We start from the raw sequence: 24,475 nt of genomic DNA, 5'->3' as shown, positions 1-24,475 counted from the left end.
TATTATCACCTTGAATATACCATTCTCTTTAATTCTAAACACTACTCACATGGACAGTTTTTTAATTTAGATTTCAAATACCACTTACCCTGCTGATTATTTGGGTACTGATTGTTGCTAAGTTCACCAGTAGAAGTATACTACCTTCTTTATGTCTGTAATGATTGCATCACAGTTTTAATTGTATCATCATAATCCTGTCTGTTTTATTTGATCTTAAATTGATGTAGTGAATTAATCCAATGTCATCTCAAAGGAATTTCTTTCTGTTTCAAATTGGCCATGATCACATCAGTGTTTCGAAAAGTCAGTAATGGATATTATTTTAGTAATGAGTAAGTTGTAGGTACTGAGACAAGAGACTGCAGATATTGGAATCTGGAGCAACACACAAAACACTGGGGGAAATCAGCAGATTAGGATGATCAATTGAAGGATTGTTATTGAAAATGTTATTCCTAATAAATAATAAGCCCCCTGCTCTTTCACTCCTAAAACACAGGTCTTGAATTTTTAGGCTATGCTTACCAATTCAAAGTCTCCGCTTTCAGCATAATGAGGGACCGATTGGATGTTGTATCTTTAAAAACAGTAATCAAAGTGCCTTTTAGTTTGTGTAGTCTCATTTTGTAATTTAGCTCCTCCAGGCAGGTATCATTGGGGTAACCAAATCAGAATCAGGTTTAATATCACAGGCATAGGTTGTTGAATTTGTTAACTTAGTGTCAGCAGTACAATGCAATACATGATAATAGAAGGAAAAAAGTATATCAATTACTGTAAATGTATATGTATATTAAATAGTTTAATTAAAAATGGTGCATAAACAGAAAATAATCTTTTAAAAAAGTGAAGTAGTGTTCATGGGTTCAATGTCCATTTAAGAATCAGATGCCAGAGAGGAAGAAGCTGTTCTTGAATCATTGAGTGTGTACCTTCAGGGTTCTGTACCTCCTTTCTGATGGTAACAATGAGAAGAGGGCATGCCCTGGATGATGGGAGACTTTAATAATGGACGCTGTCTTTCTGAGGCACTGCTCCTTGACGATGTCTTGGATTCTACAGAAGCTAGTATCCAAGATGGAGCTGACTAATTTTACTACTTTCTGTAGCTTCTTTCGATCGTGCTCTCTCACCAAAGACACAATATACTTAAAGGTGAGGTCCAGAACTCCTTGCAGTTTACATATGACTTTATGCTACTGTAGTCTAATTTATATCCTTTTGCACTCCAACGTTGTATTCGCTTGTCTGATAACTTTTCATGCCCTTATGTACATGGATTCATAGGTTTTGGATCTTCATTGCTAGTTTTTTTTACTATTGCTAAAGCATGCGTTGCTATTTTTTCAGATCTAAATGTATTTGTCCCCTTTAAATCCATTTGACATAGTTTTGTCTATGATTTCATTAATAATCTCAATTTAATGTTTACATCCACACTATTAATGATGTTTTCCATCTTTGTCATTGGCAGATGAAAGGATAAATTACTCTCTCTCCTTTCACTTAGGAATGCAATGAACATTGTGAGCCCAAAATGCATTGATGTGGGATAACATAAATTACCTCTTCTCTCTTTACAGTAACTCTGCTCCAATCCTTTTTATAATTTAGGATATTAAGCACTGGAACTTCCCAGTCTGTGAACAAAAATGGAGCAAACAGTGGGGTTGAAGGCAGAATATCACTTGATTTTGCACTTGTACTTCTTTTGGGATTTAGAATCATTCTGATTTTCCCAATCTACTTGCATATTGAAATTCCCATGACATTAGTAACATTGCCCTTATTACATGCTTTTTCTATTTCCTGTTGAAATTTATATCCCACATACTGACTACAGTTTAGGCCATGTACGTAATTCATCAGGATTTTTATACCCTTGCTCTTCTTATCTCTTAGTTATTTTGTGTCTTCCAATCCCATGTCACCTCTTCCTAAGGATTTGATTTCATTTTTATTTTACCAACAAAGCCACCCTACACCCTCTGCCTACCTGCCTGTCCTTTCAATGAAATGTGTGTCCTTGGATGTTAAGCTCCCAACTGTGAACTTCTTTCAGCCGTGACTCAGTGATGCCCACAACGTCATACTTGCCAATCTCTTAACTGTAACGCAAGATCATCTAATTTATTTGTGCAAAATAGAAATAAAGTAGTGAGATATGTTCATGGGTATGATGTCCATTCAGAAATTCGATGGCAGATGGGAAGAAGCTGTTCCTGGATCGTTGTGTGTTTGCCTTCAGGCTTCTGTACCTCCTTCCTGATGGTAGCAATGAGAACAAGGCATGACCTGGGTGATGGGGGTCCTTAATGATGGATGCCACCTTTATGAGGCATCAGTCCTTGAAAATGCCCTGGATACTATGGAGGCTAGTGCTCCTGATGGAGATGACTAAATTTACAACTCTCTGCAGCTTACTATGATCCTGTGCAGTAACCCTCCCCCCCCCCCCCCATCCAAAACAGTGATGCAACACAAGTGAACTAGCTAATATATCTTGCTCCGGAAATTCCTCTCATCGCCATTTGAATTTCTGCTAACAATGGTTGTATCAGCAGCAAATTTATAGATAGCATTTTAACTATGCCTAGCTACGCAGTCATGGGTGTAGAAAGAGTAGAGCAGTGGGCTATGCACATATACCTGAGGTACACCAGTGTTGATTATCGGTGAGGTGGAGATATTGTTTATAATCCCCACAGATTATAGTCTTCCAGTTAGGAAGTAGAAGCTCAGTTGAGAAGCTTTTTTGATTAGAACTGTAGAATGATTGTGTTAAATGCTGAATACTGAATTTGTAACAAGGGATACATTGCACAGCATCCACCCAAACAAGATTTCTTAAGTTTCGCCGGGCCGAGGGCTGTCTTCCTCTAGATTAAGCAGCTAGCCGAACTGAGAGCTGTATGCAAGTTATCTCACCTGCCATGAAAGTAACACATTTTAATTTATCAACAACCAACAAATCCTCTGTAATAAAAATCATGCATTTTATACACTGACTTTAATCAGTCTGTCTACTGGATATTAACAGGTCCCATCTTCTGTACTTTCTGAAGAGACTCTGCATATGTAATGCACATTTCCACCTGAATATGCTGCATTTCCACAACTTTCTTATATAAAAGAGACATTGCATAAGCAGAGCTATGATCCTCTCCACAATTGCCACATTTTGGCTTAATGCCTTCTACATAATTATCATAATCATGTTCTCCAGCACTTCTACACCACCATTTTTTCACCTCTCCACACAAGCACTACATGACCAAATTCTGTCACTGAAAACATCTCAGAGGGGGTAGCACACATATTCAAACCATAGAACTCATATAACCCAAATTAACCCTATCCAGCAACTTTTACCATCAAATTTACTGAACACCAATAAGCTATGTTCTTACTCCACCATGAACTCCTTCTAAATGTTTATTAACCAACTAAATTACTTTTAACTTGATCCATGGATATATCTTTTTTTCATTAAGTGCAATAGTGAACTATAGCCAGATCAGAAATGCTGATCAGGTCAATTAGTTCCCAAAGAGAACTCTGATAGGCCAGTCAGATTCTCTGCTGCTCAACTTTATCTAGAGGCACTCCTGTGATTATTCCCATAAACAGCAAGCAGGTAGCGGAGTAAGTCGCCGTGTTTCAGGAGAAAATTCAGATTTTTAAAAAACTGCTTGGGGGTAAAAGGCAGGACTGCGCAGGCGCATGACCTCAGAGCGCAGAAGGTTTAAAAGGGAAGCAACCTTCAACGATTTTTCCGATTCACAGCAAGCAGGCAGCGGAGTAAGTCGCCGTTTCTCGGGAGAAAATTCAGATTTCTTTTAGCTGCTCGGGACAAAAGAGGCATGACTGCGCAGGCGCGTGACCTCAGAGCGCGGAAGGCTTGAAATGAACACTGCCACATCCAGCGGGATAGGGCTTAGGCTTCCTGCAACCGTTGAGTCTTATAGTAAAGGGGTAAGTTACAGGTTTAGTTATTTAGTAATAACAGTAGCATTAGAGGTATGCATCTAGGATTAGTGTTGTACTTGGAGTACCAGATGTGGGGACCCCAGGAGACTCCCAACCTCCCCAAGGATTACATCTACACCAGGTGCATTGAGATGAGGCTCCTTAAGGACCGTGTTCGGTATCTGGAACTGCAAATTGATGACCTTCAGTTAATTAGGGAAAGTGAGGAGGTGATTGATAATACCTATAGAGAGATAGTGGGCAGCACCTCTATGACAGTTCCCCTCAGAAATCTATATATCGTTTTAGATACTGTTGGAGAGGTTGACCTGACAGAGTAAGAGCACAGCGAACGGGACTCTGACACTCTGCCCAGTGCCGTGATCAAGAGAGCAAGGAGAAATGCAGTAGTTATAGGGGATTCCATAGTGAAGGGAACAGACAAGAGATTCTGCGAGCCGGACAAGGATACCCAGATGGTGTGTTGCCTTCCTGGTGCCAGGGTACGGGATGTCTCAGATTGGGTCCAGAGTATTCTCAGGAGAGAGGGCGAGCAGCCGGAAGTCTTGGTACATATTAGTACCAATGACATAGACAGAAAAAGAGAGGAGGTGCTGAAGGAAGATTACTGGGAGCTAGGAAGAAAATTGAAAAGCCGGACCTCCAGAGTAATAATCTCAGGATTACTGCCTGAGCCACGCGCTAATGAAGGTAAGAATAGCAGAATTAAGCAGATCAATGTGTGGCTAAGTAACTGGTGCAGGGGACGGCTTCAAATTCTTGGATCATTGGGATCTATTTTGGGGGAGGTATGACTAAAACAATGGGTCACACCTGAACTCAAAGGGTACTAATATCCTGGTGGGATTGTTTAAGCTAAATTGGCAGGGGGAAGGAAACCATGGTGTTAGGGTTGAGAAAGAGGAAATAGAAATAAGTTAAAGATACTGTGAAGCAAAGATAGCAAGAAGGACAGGCAGGTGAATAGACAGGATAGTTTGCTGTGTGATAGAAATATAGCAAAATTGGTAACATATACTGATCTAAATATACTGTACTTAAATGCACACAACATTAGAAATAAAGTGGATGACCTCGTTGTACAGCTACAGGTTAATAGATATGACGTTGTGGCCATCACCGAGTCATGGCTAAATGATGGATGTGATTGGAGCTGAATGTCCAAGGATACACAGTGTATAGGAAAGATAGGAAGGTAGGTAAAGGGGGTGGCGTGGCCCTGATGGTAAGCAATAATATCAAATCACTAGAAAGAAGGGACATAGGATCAGAAGAGGTAGAATCCTTATGGGTCGAGTTAAGAAATGGCAAGGTTAAAAAGACACTAATAGCAGTTATATACTGGCCTCCAAACAGCAGCTGGGATGTGGACTACAAGTTACAGCTGGAAATAGAAAAGCGTGTCAGAAGGAAAATGTCGATAATTATGGGGGATTTTAATATGAAAGTGGATTGGGAAAGTCAGGAAGGTACTGGTTCTCAGGAGAGGGAGTTTGTAGAATGCCTAGGGGATGGCTTTTTGGAGCAGCTTGTCCATAAGCCCACCAGGGGATCAGCTGTTTTGGATTGGGTGCTGTGTAATGAATCTAAGGCGATTAGGGAGCTAGAGATAATGGAACCCCTTGGAAGTAGTGATCATAATATGATTGAGTTCAGTTTCAAATTTGAAAATAAGTTGGTATCAGGTGTATCGATATTTCAGTGGAACAAAGGAAATTACAGTGGTATCTGAGAGGAACTGGCCCAAGTTGATTGGACAAGTAAGCTAGATGGAGGGATGGTTGAGCAGAATTGGATAAAATTCCTACAAGAGATACGGAAAGTGCAGGAAAAATATGTTCCAAGAAAAAAGAAAATCATGAATGGAAAAATGGCACAAGTGTTGCTAACGAGAGAAGTAAAAGCAAAAGAGAATGCGTACAAGGAAGCAAAACTTAGTGGGAAAACTAAGGACTGGACGACTTTTAAAAACTTACAGAAGGAAACTGAGAAAGTAGGGAAGAAAAGATGAATTATGAAAGGAAGTTGGCAATTAACATAAAAAAGGATACTAAGAGTTTTAAATATATGAAGAATAAAAGAGTGACACGGGTAGATATAAGACTGATTGAAAATGATGCTGAAGAAATTATAATGGGTAACAAAGAGATGGCAGAGGAACTAAATGAGTATTTTGCATCAGTCTTCACAGTGGAAGACATTAGCAGCATACCTGATAGCCAGAGGTCTCAGGGAATAGAATTAGGTACAGTCAAGATTACTAGAGAGAAAGTGCTTGGGAAGCTAAATGAACTAAGGGTAGATAAGTCTCCCGGACCGGATGAGGTGCACCCACGGGTTCTGCAGGGGTGGCTTTGGAGATTGTGGAGGCATTGGAAATGATCTTCCAGGAATCAATAGACTCTGGCATGGTTCCGGAGGACTGGGAGGTCACAAATGTAGTTCCGCCCTTTAAGAAAGGAGGGAGGCAGCAAAAAGAAAATTACAGACCTATTAGTCTGACGTCAGTAGTTAGAAAGTTATTGGAGTTGATCCTCAATGACGAGGTTTTGAAATACCTTGAGGTGCATGACAAGATAGGCCCAAGCCAGCATGGTTTCATGAAGGGAAGATCCTGCCTCATCGACCTATTGGAATTTTTTGAGGTAATCTCAAATAAGATTGACAAGGGAGAGGCTGTGAATGTTGTGTATTTGGATTTTCAAAAGGCCTTCGATAAGGTGCCGTATAAGAGACTGCTTAATAAGATGAGAGCCCATGGAATTACAGGAAAGGTATTGGAATGGGTTGAGCATTGTCTGATAGGCAGAAAGCAAAGGGTGGGAATAAAGGGATCCTATTCTGATTGGTTGCCAGTTACTAGTGGTGTTCCGCAGGGGTCAGTGTTGGGGCTGCTTCTGTTTACACTGTATATCGATGATTTAGATTATGGATTAAATGGTTTTGTGACTAAGTTTGTGGATGACACTAAGATAGGTGGAGGAGCAGGAAGTGTTGAAGAAACGGAAAGGTTGCAGAGAGACTTGGTCAGTTTAGGAGAGTGGGCAAAGAAATGGCAGATGAGATACAATGTTGAGAAATGTATGGTTGTACATTTTGGAAGAAGAAATAATCAGGCAGATTATTATTTAGATGAGGAGAAAATTCAAAAATCGGAAGTGCAAAGGGACTTGGGGGTTCTTGTGCAGGATACCCTAAAGGTTAACCACCAGGCTGGATCGGCAGTAAGGAAAGCAAATGCTATGTTGTCATTCATTTCAAGAGGAATAGCGTATAAAAGTAAGGAGGTATTGATGAGGCTCTATGGGGCACTGGTGAGACCTCATTTGGAATACTGTGTGCAGTTTTGGGCCCCCTGTCTTAAAAGGGATGTGCTGATGTTGGAGAGAGAGCAGAGAAGATTTATGAGGATGAGTCCTGGACTGCAGGGGCTAACATATGAGGAGCGATCTTAATAGAAACATTTTGAATGTTGAAAGGGTTGGACAGAGTAGATGTGGAAAGGCTGTTTCCCTTGTTGGGTGAGTCCAGGACAAGAGGCCACTGTCTTAGAATTAGAGGGTACCCATTTAAAACGGAGATGAGGAGAAATTTTTTTAGCCAGAGGGTCGTGGATTTATGGAATTCGTTGCCACATACAGCTATGGAGGCCGGATCATTGAGGGTGTTTAAGGAGGAGATTGATAGGTATCTAATTAGATACCTATAAGATAATAGATAAGAGCAAGAAGGGGGCATGAGAAGACCTTGGCGAGTAGGGTAAAGGAAACCCCAAGGCATTCTTCAATTATGTGAAGAACAAAAGGATGACAGGAGTGAAGGTAGGACCGATTTCAGGAGACATCCCCCCGCTATGTCTCCCCTCACAGTCCTCAGCAGCCCTGTGTCCACCGTGGAGAACTTCAGGTTCCTGGGAACCACCATCTCTCAGGATCTGAAGTGGGAGCAGAACATCAGCTCCATCCTGAAGAAGGCCCAGCAGCGGATGTATTTCCTGCGGCTCTTGAGGAAATACGGTCTGCCTCAGGAATTGCTGCTGCAGTTCTACACTGCAGTCATTGAGTCTGTCCTGTGCACCTCCATCATTGTGTGGTTTGGAGCCGTCACCAAGCAGGATAGAACCAGACTACAGCGCACAGTGAGGACTGCAGAGCACGTCATTGGAGCCTCCCTGCCCTCTATTGTGGACCTGTACTCTTCCAGGTTGAAGAAGAGGGCGGGGAACATCATAAAGGACTCCTCCCATCCTGCGCACGGACTGTTTGATCTGCTTCCGTCTGGTAGGCGCTTCAGATCCCTCCAGACTAAGACTAATAGGCACTGGAGAAGTTTTTTCCCTACTGTGGTCACTTTGATGAACAGTTAACTGCCGGTTAACTGTTGGCTAACTATTACTTGGATTGCACTACCTGTATGTATAATCTATATTTTCATTTATATTTATCATTATTATTGTTATGAGCAGAGAGACAACATCTGCCGGAAGTAAATTCCTTGTATGTGCACAGGTACTTGGCGATTAAAGTCTGATTCTGATTCTGATTAGAGATAAAGGTGGGGAAATGTGCCTGGAGGCTGTGGGAGTGAGCAAGATCCTCAATGAATACTTCTGTTCGGTATTCACCACTGAGAGGGAACTTGATGATGGTGAGGACAATATGAGTGAGGTTGATGTTCTGGAGCATGTTGATATTAAGGGAGAGGAGGTGTTGGACTTGTTAAAATACATTAGGACGGATAAGTCCCCAGGGCCTGACAGAATATTCCCCAGGCTGCTCCATGAGGCGAGGGAAGAGATTGCTGAGCCTCTGGCTAGGATCTTTATTTCCCTGTTGTCCACAGGAATGGTACTGGAGGACTGGAGGGAGGCGAATGTTGTCCCCTTGTTCAAAAAAGGTAGTAGGGATAGTCCGGGTAATTATAGACCAGTGAGCCTTACGTCTGTGGTGGGAAAGCTGTTGGAAAAGCTTCTTAGAGATAGGATCTATGGGTATTTAGAGAATCATGGTCTGATCAGGAACAGTCAGCATGGCTTTGTGAAGGACAGATCGTGTCTAACAAGCCTGATAGAGTTATTTGAGGAGGTGACCAGGCATATAGATGAGGGTTGTGCAGTGGATGTGATCTACATGGATTTTAGTAAGGCATTTGACAAGGTTCCACACGGTAGGCTTATTCAGAAAGTCAGAAGGCATGGGATCCAGGGAAATTTGGCCAGGTGGATTCAGAATTGGCTTGCCTGCAGAAGGCAGAGGGTCGTGGTAGAGGGACATTCGGATGGGAGGATTGTGACTAGTGGTGTCCCACAAGGATCTGTTCTGGGACCTCTACTTTTCATGATTTTTATTAATGACCTGGATGTGGGTTAGAAGGGTGGGTTGGCAAGCTTGCAGACGACACAAAGGTTGGTGGTGGTGTAGATAGTGTAGAGGATTGTTGAAGATTGCAGAGAGACATTGATAGGATGCAGAAGTGGGCTGAGAAGTGGCAAATGGAGTTCAACCCAGAGATGTGTGAGGTGGTACACTTTGGAAGGACAAACTCCAAGGCAGAGTACAAAGTAAATGGCAGGATACTTGGTAGTGTGGAGGAGCAGAGGGAACTGGGGGTACATGTCCACAGATCCCTGAAAGTTGCCTCACAAGTAGAAAGGGTAGTTAAGAAAGCTTATGGGGTGTTTGCTTTCATAAGTTGAGGGATAGAGTTTAAGAGTCGCAATGTAATGATGCAGCTCTATAAAACTCTGGTTAGGCCACACTTGGAGTACTGTGCAAACATGAGGAAATCTTCAGATGCTGGAAATTCAAACAACAACACACACAAAATGCTGGTGGAACACAGCAGGCCAGGCAGCATCTATAGGGAGAAGTGCTATCGATGTTTCGGGCCGTGACCCTTCGTCTTGACGAAGGGTCTCGGCCCAAAACGTCGACAGCACTTCTCCCTATAGATGCTACTTGGAGTACTGTGTCCAGTTCTGGTTGCTTCACTATATAGGAAGGATGTGGAAGCATTGGAAAGGGTACAGAGGAGATTTACCAGGATGCTGCCTGGTTTAGAGAGTATGGATTATGATCAGAGATTAAGGGAGCTAGGGCTTTACTCTTTGGAGAGGAGGAGGATGAGAGGAGACATGATAGAGGTGTACAAGATATTAAGAGGAATAGATAGAGTGGATAGCCAGCGCCTCTCCCCCAGGGCACCACTGCTCAGTACAAGAGGTCATGGCTTTAAGGTAAGGGAAGGGAAGTTCAAGGGGGATATTAGAGGAAGGTTTTTCACTCAGAGAGTGGTTGGTGCATGGAATGCACTGCCTGAGTCAGTGGTGTAGGCAGATACACTAGTGAAGTTTAAGAGACTGTTAGATAGGTGTATGGAGGAACTTAAGGTGGAGGGTCATATGGGAGGCAGGGTTTGAGGGTCGGCACAACAATGTGGGCCAAAGGGCCTATAATGTGCTGTACTGTTCTATGTTCTATGTAGTTAGTCAGGGTATCAAGGGAGATGGGGAAAAAGCTGGAAATTGGAACTAGATGGGAGAATAGTTTAGCTCATGGTGGAGTGGCAGAGCAGACTACATGGGCCAAATAGCCTACTTCTGCTCCTTTGTTTTGTGATCTTGTGAACCTTTTTGAACAGAAGTAAGGAAGAAGTTCTTTAGCCGGAGTAGTGAATCCGTGGAATGTTCTGCCACAGGCTGTAGTGGAGGCCAAATCTGTGGGTATATTTAAGGTGAAAATTGATAGTTTTCTGATTGGTCAGAGTATCAAAGGATATGGTGTGTGGGGTTGAGTGGGATCCAGGATCAGCCATGATGGAATGGCAGTACAGACTCGATGGGCTGAATGGCTGAATTCTGTTCTTATGTCTGATGGTCTTAAGGTCTAACTTGTTAGCCAATCAACCATTAACAATTTACAAATATACCTCTTGCTCAAGTCCTGGCTCCATTAAGAGAAACTTGCCACCAAGACATACAGAACTTCTTTCAAACCTTTGAAAGTCCCAGCTCCCATTAAGAGAAACTAATATGAAAAGCATTCTCAACTCCATTTACTCCATCTGCACTTCCTGCTGCTTTGAAAGAGCAGCTAACAAAATCAAAGACTTCTCCAAAATTTTGGGCACTTTCTTATCTCCCCATTCCATTGGCCAGAAATTATAAAGGAAAAACATGTGCCATCTCACTCAAACAACATTTATCTTGTTGTTGTAACTTTTGAATCAATCCTTTACATGATGAAAATAAACACATGATCTCACAATGTACCCAATCATGACCCTTGCATTTTATTTGTCTACCCGCACTGTACTTTCTCTTTAACTGCAACACCACCTATTTTGTACTACTTTGATGGACTGGTGTTTGGAAGAATCTGTCTGGGTAGCATGCAAACAAAAGATTTTCACTGTAGCTTGATACTTGTGACAATAAGCCAGTGAGTAATTATTGAGGTAAAACAATCATTACAAATCAAATAATTTACAATATAAGTATTTCAGGAATTTATATAAATTTATCTTGTGCAAAATCTTTAGAGTATATCCATGTCCTATATTCAAAGCCCTGCTGATGTTGTTAAACCTTTTGAATTTTAATTTGCTGTGTCCACATTCCTGCTAATATTTTCTGTGCTGATGTTTTTTGCTGGGAGGATCTATAGTCTGTATTTGTTTCAGCAGCTCTTTCAGCCCAAAGGTAAGTGACCAAAACTTTAAAGACTTATACCAAGGGAAAATTTGTCTTCTTACAAAATGTGTTTTTGGAACAATTCTTACATTGGTTTTCTTGAGTAAAACTGTTGAAGATCTCTTGGCATTGTAAATTCTACATAATGTATACCCTTGCTGAATTTATTAATCATAGTTTGGTGTTATATGCATGTACACCTTGTGGTAGTTTACACAGGCTTTGTATACTTTGATAATAAATGAACCTTTGAACATACTGTGATGCATTGTCTCACCAATGAGAATATTCTAGTAGTGTTTGTAAAGTTATCTTCACTTTATTTTTTAGTTGTAATGATGAATTTTAAAAAACTTACGTAATTATGCTAAGTTTGGAGTTACAATTGACATATCTGCTCAATTTAATGATCCTGGTTAGAGATATAAAGTCACAGAGTAATGTAGCATGGAAGCAGGCCCAATCCCTTCAAGCCAAGCAAACTGCCCATCTAAATTAATCTCACTTGCCTGTGTATTCCTATATTCCTTGTTACACTTTCTGTGGAAATACCTTTCCGAATGTCTTTTGATTGTTACTATTGAATCTGCCTCAAACACTTCCTTTGTCAGCTCATTCCTTGTACACACCACCCTCTGTGAAGAAGTCACCCCAGATCCCTTTTACGAGGGGTAGTTGAAAAGTTCATGGCCTAAGGTAGAAGGAGTCAATTTTAGAAAACCTAGCACATTTATTTTTCAACATAGTGCCCTCCAGAAAGTGTCCATAGCATGGGTGATTCTTTGAGTGATTATATCCTTCTACCATAGGCCATGAACTTATCAATCACCCCGATGAGTTAACTTCAAACTTTCTGCATAATCACTCAAAGACCATAAGGCCTTAAGACAAAGGAGCAGAAGTCGGCCATTCGGCCCATTGAGTCTGCTCCGCCATTTCATCATGAGCTGATCCGATCTCTCCTTTAGTCCCATTCCCCCGCCTTCTCACCATAACCTTTGATGCCCTGACTACTCAGATACCTATCAATCTCTGCCTTAAATACACCCAATTACATGGCCTCCACTGCCACCCGTGGCAACAGATTTCATAGATTCACCACCCTCTGGCTAAAATTTTTTTTTCGCATTTCTGTTCTGAATGGGCATCCTGCAATCCTCAAGTCATGTCCTCTGGTACTAGACTCCCCCACCATGGGAAACAACTTTGCCACATCACTCTATCCATGCCTTTCAATATTCGAAATGTTTCTATGAGGCCACAAACCAGGCACGCCCAGGATCCTCTTCAGTTTGCGTATAAGGAGAAGGTGGGAGTGGAGGATGCTATCACGTATTTGCTGCACAAATCACTCTCTCACCTAGATGGGGTCAGTTGTGCTGTGAGGATTACATTCCTTGACTTCTCTAGTGCCTTTAACACCATCCAGCCCAAGATCTTAAGGCACAAACTAACGGAGATGTGAGTAGACTCTCACATGGTGGATTGGATAGTGGACTACTTGACAGATAGACCTCAGTATGTGCGGTTGGGAGACTGTAGGTCTGACACGGTGGTCAGCAGCACAGGAGCGCCGCAGGGAACCGTACTCTCTCCAGTCCTGTTCACCCTGTACACATCAGACTTCCAATATAACTCGGAGTCCTGCCATGTGCAGAAGTTCGCTGATGACACGGCCATAGTGGGGTGTGTTAGGAATGGACAGGAGGAGGAGTATAGGAAACTGATACAGGACTTTGTGATATGGTGCAACTCAAACTACCTGCGTCTCAATATCACCAAGACCAAGGAGATGGTGGTGGACTTTAGGAGATCTAGGCCTCATATGGAGCCAGTGATCATTAATGGAGAATGTGTGGAGCAGGTTAAGACCTACAAGTATCTGGGAGTACAGTTAGACGAGAAGCTAGACTGGACTGCCAACACAGATGCCTTGTGCAGGAAGGCACAGAGTCGACTGTACTTCCTTAGAAGGTTGGCGTCATTCAATGTATGTAGTGAGATGCTGAAGATGTTCTATAGGTCAGTTGTGGAGAGCGCCCTCTTCTTTGTGGTGGCATGTTGGGGAGGAAGCATTAAGAAGAGGGACGCCTCACGTCTTAATAAGCTGGTAAGGAAGGCGGGCTCTGTCGTGGGCAAGGCACTGGAGAGTTTAACATCGGTAGCTGAGCGAAGGGCGCTGAATAGGCTACGGTCAATTATGGATAACTCTGAACATCCTCTACATAGCACCATCCAGAGACAGAGAAGCAGTTTCAGCGACAGGTTACTATCGATGCAATGCTCCTCAGACAGGATGAAGAGGTCAATACTCCCCAATGCCATTAGGCTTTACAATTCTACTGCCAGGACTTAAGAACTTTTTAAAAGCTATTATTAATGCTTTTTGAGATAGTGATTTAGATGCATATCATATTTTTTTACTGAGTTAAGTATTGTATGTAATTAGTTTTGCTACAACAAGTGTATGGGACATTGGAAAAAAGTTGAATTTCCCCATGGGGATGAATAAAGTATCTATCTATCTATCTATCTCCCTCATTGTTCTAAACTCCAAGGAGTATGGTCCAAGAGTGGTCAAACGTTCCTCATATGTTAACCCTCTCATTCCCGGAATCTTCTCTGAACCCTCTCCAATGTCAGCACATCCTTTCTTAAATAAGGAGACCAAAACTGCACACAGTATTCCAAGTGAGGTCTTACCAGTGCCTTATAGAGCCTCAACATCACATCCCTGCTCCTGTACTCTATTCCTCTAGAAATGAATGCCAACATTGCATTCGCCTTCTTCACCACCGACTCAACCTGGAGGTTAACCTTAAGGGTATCCTGCATGAGGACTCCCAAGTCCCGTTGCATCTCAGAACTTTGAATTCTCTCCCCATTTAAATAATAGTCTGCCCGTTTATTTCTTCTACCAAAGTGAATGACCGTACACTTTCCGACATTGTAATTCATTTGCCACTTCTTTTCCCATTCCCCCAATCTATCCAAGTCTCTCAGCAGACTCTCTGTTTCCTCAGCACTACCGGCCCCTCCACCTATGTTTGTATCATCAGCAAACTTAGCCACAAAGCCATCTATTCCATAATCCAAATCGTTGAAATACAATGTAAAAAGTGGCCCCTGTGGAATACCACTGGTAACCGGCAGCCAATCAGAATGGGATCCCTTTATTCCCACTCCCTGTTTCCTGCCAATCAACCAACACTCTATCCACGTATGTAACTTTTCTGTAATTCCATGGGCTCTTATCTTGTTTAGCAGCCTCATGTGCGGCACCTTGTCAAAGGCCTTCTGAAAATCCAAATACACAACATCCACTACATCTCCCTTGTCTAGCCTACTTGTAATTTCCTCAAAAAATTGCACTAGGTTTGCCAGGCAGGATTTTCCTTTAAGGAAACCATGCTGAGTTCTGCCTATCTTGTCATATGCCTCCAGGACTCCGTAACCTCATCCTTGACAATCGACTCCAACAACTTCCCAACCACCGATGTCAAGCTAACAGGTCTATAATTTCCTTTTTGCTTCCTTGCCCCCTTCTTAAATAGCGCAGTGACATTTGCAATCTTCAAGTCCTCCGGAACCAGGCCAGAATCTATCGACTTTTGAAAGATCATTGCTAATGGCTCCGCAATCTCTACTGCTACTTCCTTCAGAACACGAGGGTGCATTCCATCTGGTCCAGGAGAGTTATCTACCCTTAGACTATTCAGCTTCCTCAGTACTTTCTCTGTCGTAATTGTGACTGCGCATATTTCTCTTCCCTGACACCCTTGAATGTCCGGTATATTGCTGATGTCTTCCTCAGTGAAGACTGATGCAAAATACTCGTTCAGTTCCTCCGCCATCTCCTTATCTCCCATTACAATTTCTCCAGCATCATTTTCTATCGGTCCTATATCTACTCTCACCTGTCTTTTACTCTTTATATACTTGAAAAAGCTTTTAGTATCCTCTTTGATATTATTTGCTAGCTTCCTTTCATAGCTCATCTTTTCCCTCTTAATGACCTTCTTAGTTTCCTTTTGTAAGCTTTTAAAAACTTCCCAATTCTCTGTCTTCCCACTAAATTTTGCTTCTTTGTATGCCCTCTGCTTTGCTTTTACTTTGGCTTTGACTTCTCTTGTCAGCCACGGTTGCATCCTTTTTCCATTTGAAAATTTTTTCTTCTTTGGAATATATCTGTCTTGCACCTTCCTCACTTCTCGCATAAACTCCAGCCACTGCTGCTCTGCCATCCTTCCCGCTAGTGGCCCTTTCCAGTCAACCTTGGCCAGTTCCTCTCTCATGCCACTGTAATTTCCTTTACTCCACTTAAATACCGACACATCGGATTTCGGCTTCTCTTTCTCAAATTTCACAGTGAACTCAATCATGTTGTGATCACTGCCTCCTAAGGGTTCCTTCAGTTCCATCTCTCTAATAACCTCTGGTTCATTACACAATACCCAATCCAGTACAGCCGATCCCCTAGTGGGCTCAACAACAAGCTGTTCTAAAAAGCCATCTCGTAGATGTTCTACAAATTCTCTTTCTTGAGATCCAGTGCCGACCTGATTTTCCCAATCCACTCGCATGTTAAAATTCCCTACAATTATCATAACACCCTGCCCTTCTGGCAAGCTTTTTCTATTTACTGTTGAAATTTGTAGTCCACATCACTGCAGCTATTTGGAGGCCTGTAGATAACTGCCATCAGGGTCCTTCTACCCCTGCGATTTCTTAGCTCAACCCATAAAGATTCTGTACCTTCTGATCCCATGTCAACTCTTTCTAATTATTTAATATCATTTCTTACCATTAAAGCCACACCACCCCTTCTATCTAGCTGCCTATCCTTCCGATACACTGTGTATCCTTGGACGTTCAGCTCCTAGAGACATGCACCCTTTAGCCACGTCTCAGTGATGGCCACAATATCATACCTGCCAATCTGTAACTGTACAACAAGATCATCTACCTTATTCCTTATGTTGCATGCTTTTAGGTATAAAACCTTAGGTCCAATATTTGGTACTTTTTTCATTGATTGCACTGCAACTTTATTGCACTGCAACTCATCCCAATGGCTGCAAATTTGCTCCATCACCTGCCTGTCCTTCCTGACATCCTTACTGCTCACTATCTTAGATCTATTTCTGTTTTCCCTCTCCTCCGCTCCATTATTCCGGTTCCCATCCCCCTGCCAAATTAGTTTAAACCCTCCCTAACAGCTCTATTAAACCTACCCGCCAGGATATTGGTGCCCCTAGGATTCAAGTGTAACCCGTCCTTTTTGTACAGGTCACACCTACCCCAAAAGAGGTTGCAATGATCCAGAAACTTGAATCCCTGCCCCCTGCTCCAATCCCTCAGCCACGCGTTTATCCTCCACCTCATTCCATTCCTACTCTCACTGTCGCGTGGCAAAGGCAGTAATCCCGAGATTACTACCTTTGCGGTCCTTCTTCTCAACTGCCTTCCTAACTCCCTATAGTCTCCTTTCAGGACCTCTTTCCTTTTCCTACCTATGTCATTGGTACCTGTATGTAAAGAGTTCAACTAAAAAGTTGAACTGCATGTGCATGTAACAAGAAATTGACTCCTTCTACCTTAAGCCACGAACAGACAGACAGATATACTTTATTGATCCTGGGGAAAATTGGGTTTCGTTACAGCCGCACCAACCAAGAATAGTGAAGAAATATAGCAATATAAAACCATAAATAATTAAATAATAATAAATTAATCATGCCAAGTGGAAATAAGTCCAGGACCAGCCTATTGGCTCAGGGTGTCTGACACTCCAAGGGAGGAGTTGTAAAGTTTGATGGCCACAGGCAGGAATGACTTCCTATGACGCTCAGTGTTACATCTCGGTGGAGTGAGTCTCTGGCTGAATGTACTCCTGTGCCTAACCAGTACATTATGGAGTGGATGGGAGTCATTGTCCAAGATGGCAAGCAACTTGGACAGCATCCTCTTTTCAGACACCACCGTCAGAGAGCCCAGTTCCACCCCCACAACATCACTGGCCTTATGAGTTTATTGATTCTGTTGGTGTCTGCTACCCTCAGCCTGCTGCCCCAGCACACAACAGCAAACATGATAGCACTGGCCACCACAGCCTCGTAGAACATCCTCAGCATCATCCGGCAGATGTTAAAGGACCTCAGTCTCCTCAGGAACTACAGACGGTTCTGACCCTTCTTGTAGACAGCCTCAGTGTTCTTTGACCAGTCCAGTTTATTGTCCATTCGTATCCCCAGGTATTTGTAATCCTCCACTATGTCCACACTGACCCCTTGGATGGAAACAGGGGTCACCGGTGCCTTAGCCCTCCTCAGGTCCATCACCAGCTCCTTAGTCTTTTTCACATTAAGCTGCAGATGATTCTGCTCACACCATGTGACAAAGTTTCCCACTGTAGCCCTGTACTCAGCCTCATCTCCCTTGCTGATGCATCCAACTATGCCAGAGTCATCAGAAAACTTCTGAAGATGGCAAGTCTCTGTGTTGTAGTTGAAGTCCGAGGTGTAGATGGTAAAGAGAAAGGGAGACAGGACAGTCCCCTGTGGAGCCCCAGTGCTGCTGACCACTCTGTCTGACACACAGTGTTACACACAGAACTTATTAATCACCCCTTGTGAACACGAGGAAATCTGCAGATGCTGGAAATTCAAACAACAACACACACAAAATGCTGGTGGAACACAGCAGTCCAGGCAGCATCTATAGGGAGAAGCGCTGTCGACGTTTCGGGCCGAGTCCCTTCGTCAGGACCCTTCGTCACTCCTTGTGAATCTTTTTTGTCTGACCTTAAATCTGTGACCTCTATCTTTTTGTCTCCCTTTCCCTGGTATTAAAAAAGTCATTGTTTAACTGTGAAGTGAGCATGTGCAGATTTATCAGTAATATTTTGCCAGTTACATGATGAAATGGTCCCCATTGTGTCCCTAATAAAATCAATTAGGATGCTTTTCAACTTTAATTGAAAAATATTCAGAGGATAAATTTCAAAAGCTCACTTCATAAACCTAGTAATTGCATTCTTTTGCTAAACAAAGTACTTTGTGTAAGAGTGAAAGATAAAAAAGATGAAGTAAATCTATAACCAGAGAACATTGATTGCAGCTTTGAATGCTATTCAAAGGTATATGATTAAATTAGTGCTGCTCCGTTACCTAGCAGCATTCCTTTTACTGATGTCCATATAGATTGAGGCCGTCTTTGATCATAATTTTTATTTGTGTGTGGTTGTAATTAATTACATATTGCAGGCAAATACCTGTCAGTGTGCAAATCCCAATTTAAGATCTCGAAGTAAAAACACAAAATGCTGGCAGAACTCAGCAGGCCAGACAGCATCTATGGGAGGAGGTATTGACGACGTTTTGGGCCGAAACGTTGTCAATACCTCCTCCCATAGATGCTGTCTGGCCTGCTGAGTTCTGCCAGCATTTTGTGTTTTTATTTATTTCCAGCATCTGCAGATTCACTCGTGTGCCTTAAGATCTCGAAAGTTGAATTCAACAGCAATTACAAGCCTGGGCCACTAGATGGGGTATGCTGCTGCTTTATTTCTGGAAATGTCGCTTACTAAGATGAGTAGTGGTTATGGTATATAAGTTCAAAGTTTTCAGCAATATGATTAAATTTAGCTCGTCTATTATAAAACCTTTTGTGGAAATGCCTCATTTAAAGCATAGTATTTCCAACCATGTAATCCTCCCACAATGCAATAATAAACTAGCAACCAAAGTTTAAGAAGATAGAACAGCACAGGCTCTTCAGTTCATGATGCTGTGCTGACATTTTAATCTTCTCCAAGATCCACCTAATGCTTCCCTCCCACATAGCCCTCCAGTTTTCATTCATCCATGTGTCCATCTATGACTCTCTTAAATATCCTCTATGTATCTGTCTCTACCACCACCTCTGGCAGCTTCATACACACACCTACCACTCTCTGTGTAAAACAAGCCCACCCTTCCACTTCCTCATTTATATAAATCACAAAGAGCAGGGCTCCCAGAGCAGATTAACGTTCTGTATTTGGATATAAAGGTCATATTCAGATATCCAGGGTTATTTTTCTCCTATGCAGTTATTATGAATATTTGGTCCAATATTAATTTTGCGAGCTAGTTAATACATTATTATTAACTGATATGTAATTACATATTAATATGTAATCTGCCACCTTTGATAGCATCATAACCAAATATACATTTGTTCGAATGAATATTATTTTGAAACAACAACTTGGTGACACTTTACTTCATGTTAGTTACTGTGACTGTTTGGTTAATTTCAGTGTGATGTTTAGCTCTTTCACCATATGTGTCCAGCCCCACATTTCTGCTGATTTCAATTTTATCTTTATTTATAGTTTAAACCTTTAACAGTTTTTTTCACCACAAAAAAAATCTTTGAATAGCAGAAATTTCTGTTTAGGAATTCCTTTAGTTATTGATTTTTACCATGGTCTTTAATGATTAACTATTAATTTTGTAGGAGCGGTGACTAGAATCAGATGCTTATATAAGCACAGAGTAGGTTTTGATAACGACCAAAATAATGACAATAGTATAGCAAAAGACTAAGAGTTTTAATGAATCTGCAAAAGTGAATCAGAAAGAGGGAGTGGGCACGCATTAAGGCTGCAAGTGAATGTCAAGTGAAATGGTACCAAATGAATTAGAGAATAATTGAAAAGGGAATGGAACTGTTTGGGATGAAGAGCGTCAAATTTTGCTTAGACACGCTTAGAATTGTTTAATGAATCTTTGCTTAGCTATTTCTAGGAAAACTGAAACTGTCAACAAAAGTGGTTTACAATCTAGCCTTTCGGGATGGAGGGTATGTGGAGATGGTGGATGGGGGGTGCTGCTGAAACTGAGGTGGGGGATCTATGAAGTTTTATTGCTATTGAGGTGATTTTTGAGGGTTCGAAGGAAGCAAAGTAAATTAAAAATATACTTGGCCTTGATTGCATGGCTGCTTGCAAACCCATAAATCCCCAAGTCAAACTCTTCTCTTTAAGGGGTACAGCACATATGTTAGGTTGGACATCCATTAGGTTGAATAAATGGAGTTTCTGTTTAAAATTATCGGGAATTACTCCTCTACAGGGAAGGTGAGGTTGTTGCTAGAGATTTAACTTGGGGCTCATCTGTAAAGAAAGTTGTAATTTTAAAGGTGTTAGTTTGTGGAAAATAATGTTCTATCTTGGTTTGGAGTCAAACTTGATGGTTATACTGTCCACCAGCTTTCCTCTGAATGAAGACAATTGAAAGGATAGTTTCAAGATTCAAAAACTTTATTGTCATTCTAACCGTACATCAGCTCTGCAGGGCAGAATAAGACAGCATTTCCCAGGAGCAGTGCAATTATAAATAATAAATGCAACACTAAATAATAAACATAACAATAAATAGTAAAACACAACAGCCACATGTCAGTTATAATTGTCCAGTGCAAGTTAAAAGTGTCCAAAGCAGAGTCAGGTAGAGCAGCTATTTAGCAGTCTGACTGCCTGTGGGAGGAAGCTGTTTAGTAGCCTTGTGGTTTTAGTTTTGATGCTCCTGTAACGTTGATGGCAGAAGAACAAACAGTTCATGGAGAGGGTGTGAGGGGTCTTTAATGATGTACCGTGTCTTCTGGAGGCATCGACTCTGAAAGAGGTCTTGGACAGAAGGTAGGGAGACCCCAGTAACCTTCTCTGCTCCCCTAACCACCCTCTGCAAGGCTTTTTTGTCGGCAGCACTGCAGCTGGAGTACCAGGTTGTGATGCAAAAGGTCAGCACACTCTCAACCACGCCTCTGTAGAATGTAGTTAAGGTGTTAGTGGGGAGTGATGCTTGTTTAAGCTTCCTCAAAAAGTGCTATCTCTGCTGGGCTCGTTTCACAATCCCAGTGGTGTTCCTGGACCAGGTGAGATTGTCCGAGATCTGCACCCCAAGGAACTTGATGTTTTCCACTCTCTCCACTGTGGAGCCGCTGATGCTGAGGGGTGTGTGCTCAGGCTGAGACCGTCTGAAATCGACAATCATCTCCTTGGTTTTGGTGATATTAAGCATCAAGTTGTTGTCACTTCACCAGCTCTCTAGGTGTTTAACCTCCTCCCTGTACATTGTTTCATCATTTTTGCTGATGAGCCCCACCACTGTGGCATCATCAGCAAATTTAATGATCAGTTTCTCCTTGAATCTGGCTGCACAGTCATGTGTTAGCAGTGTAAACAGCAATGGGCTGAGCACACAGCCTTGTGGGGATCCAGTGCTCAGTGTGATGGAGTCAGAGATGTTGCTGCCAACACGGACTGACTGTGGTCTCTCTGTCAAGAAATCCAGAATCCAGCGCCACATGGCAGTGTTAAGGCCAAGCTGCAACAGTTTCTCCACTAGTCTCTGCGGGATGATGGTATTGAATGCTGAACTGAAATCAATGTACAGGATTCTGGCATAAGTGTCTTTGTTGTCCAAGTGAGAGAGAACTGTGTGCAGTGTGGTGGATATTGCGTCCTCCATAGAGCAATTTGGATGATAAGCGAACTAGAGGATCCAGCGATGAGGGGAGGCTGGCTGTGATATGAGGCTTGACAAGCCGTTCAAAATATTTTATCACTATGGGGGTCAGGGCAACGGGACGGTAATCATTCAGACAGGCTACAACTGATTTCTTTGCTACAGGGATGATTGTGGAGGTTTTGAAGCATCTGGGGACAATGGCTTGACTAAGGGAGATGTTGAAAATGTCTGTCGGGACATCTGCTAATATATCAGCACATTCCTTGAGCACACATCCAGGGATGTTGTCGGGACCTCCCGCTTTTCGTGGGTTAACCCTGGCAAGGGTCCTCCGTGTTTGCTCTGAATCAATGATTGGAGCCGGCTGGTCAGATGGTAAGAAGGGACTGGCTCTCCCCCTTGCTGTGGTGTTTGATGCTTCGAAGCGTGCAAAGAATTTGTTAAGCCTGTTAGGAAGAGAGGCGTCGCTGTCATCAGTTTTCTGCCTGATCTTGTAGTCTGTCAGAGCTTGAATTCCCTGCCACATCTGTCTGGTGTCACTTGTGTCACAGAAGTGTCCATGTATTTTGCCCACGTAGGCCCTTTTCGCTTTCCTGATCCCTAGTGAAAGCACAGACCTGGCTGAGCGAAGTGCACTCCTGTCCCCCGATCTGTAGGCTGTGTCACGGGCCTTCCGTAGTGAACGCACCTCTGTTGTCATCCATGGCTTTTGATTACCATGTGCGGTGAAGGTTTTCATCACAGTGACATCCTCCGTGCATTTGGCTATGTAGCTGATTACTACCTCTGCATACTCCTCAATGTCTGTATGGTCATCATAGGAGGCTGCTGTTTTGAATATGTCCCAGTCTGTGTGCAAAAAACAGTCTTGTAGTGCTGAGGCTGCTCCTTTTGGCCAGACCGTTATCTGTCTTTTCTCTGCTCTCACACGTCTAAGCTGTGGTTGACCAATCCATGAATTCTCACTAAATTCAAGTGTCTGATTCAGTTCTATGATGGACTGGGAAGTTTTAACTTCAGGTGGACTTCTATGGACTGATTTTTAGACTTGTGAATGCTTACATACAACTCTCATAACTGAGACTCAAAGAACCACTGGCTGCAACTTGCCAACCATCTGTTTAAATGTATATTTTCATGGAGTTGTTAATATTGGCTGAAGCTAGTGAACACTTGGAGATGTGTTGCTAAATCTGAATGGGATTCTAAGAGGCTGTTTATGTATAATCAACATTAATGTTTTTTTCAGGACAAACAGTTAAATAAAACAATGTTGAATTGTAACAATTGTGATACACTTTATGTTTGCTGCTGATGGGAATATGTCATAAATAGTAAGATAATGGGAAGTGAAAAGGGAATCTTATGGTGGATGTCCACTGATCCCTGAAAATTGAAGGTGATAAGTTACCTAAGAAAACTGAAAATTAGGGATTATACAAATGATGTAAACTTCAGTAATCTGGTATCTCATCATTGGAAAATCCCAATTGTTTGTCATTTGGCTCAATTGTTGTTCTGGAGTATGAGCTGGAGGGTAGGTGGGATCTGCAGACAGAGTAGGGTCAGGAACACTTAGCACAAGGTGAAACTCATCAGATCTGTTTTCTACTCCCTTTAAACTTATCAGGTTCACTGGAAAGTGTATTATACATGAACATGTAAAAAACAACACACAAAAAATGTGTTTGGGTATTTATAGCAATAAGATCTAATAAACTGGAATAGCTGCTAGCATGGCATTAACGAGGTCCCAAGGGCACCAAAGTTTTGCTGTAAAATGAAACCATGCTACTTTTGAAAAATAAAAACATTATTTCTTTTTTGTTTGGTTTTGGTTCAGTTTCTTGGAGGATAAAACTCCCATCTGTATATTAATCCAAAACAAAATATAATGGATGCTGGCAATCTGATCAGATGGATACGAAAGCACAGAATCACGGGAGAATTTTGCAAACGGGACTGCATCTCTGGAGAGAGAAACAAATATTAATTCAGGTAAATGACAGTGGAGTGCTTCACTCATCTATTTTTGTGTGTTTAACTAATTTGGGTACAGGCCCATGAGAGCTGTGAGTAATTGTGTCTAAGTAATTGTGCAGCTTCTTTTACAGTTGTTTATAGTTCACATTTTTTTTTGCTAAAAAAGAACCTCAATGAAAGGTCAAAGAAATTAAAATTTCATATTTGTTTGCTTAGTAATAAGCTTTAAGTTAACATGTAGGTAATAATTAAAATAGATGTAAAGATATGAGGTATTATTAATTATAATGGA

General features: G+C 42.0%; 1 long non-coding RNA gene across 1 annotated transcript in view; it reads left to right on the top strand.

Moving 5' to 3' along the window:
* Positions 1 to 3,832: 3,832 nt before the first annotated feature.
* The window catches only part of LOC140733517 (uncharacterized), a 28,919-nt gene continuing 8,276 nt past the window's right edge, over positions 3,833 to 24,475 (top strand). The window contains exons 1-2 of the long non-coding RNA XR_012100301.1: positions 3,833 to 3,978; positions 24,044 to 24,198. This is a non-coding gene — a long non-coding RNA (uncharacterized lncRNA). The remainder of the gene's footprint in view (positions 3,979 to 24,043; positions 24,199 to 24,475) is intronic.

This window comes from Hemitrygon akajei, chromosome 9 (assembly GCF_048418815.1).
Source record: "Hemitrygon akajei chromosome 9, sHemAka1.3, whole genome shotgun sequence".
Lineage (NCBI taxonomy): Eukaryota > Metazoa > Chordata > Chondrichthyes > Myliobatiformes > Dasyatidae > Hemitrygon > Hemitrygon akajei.
This window is presented reverse-complemented; position numbering and strand designations above follow the sequence as displayed.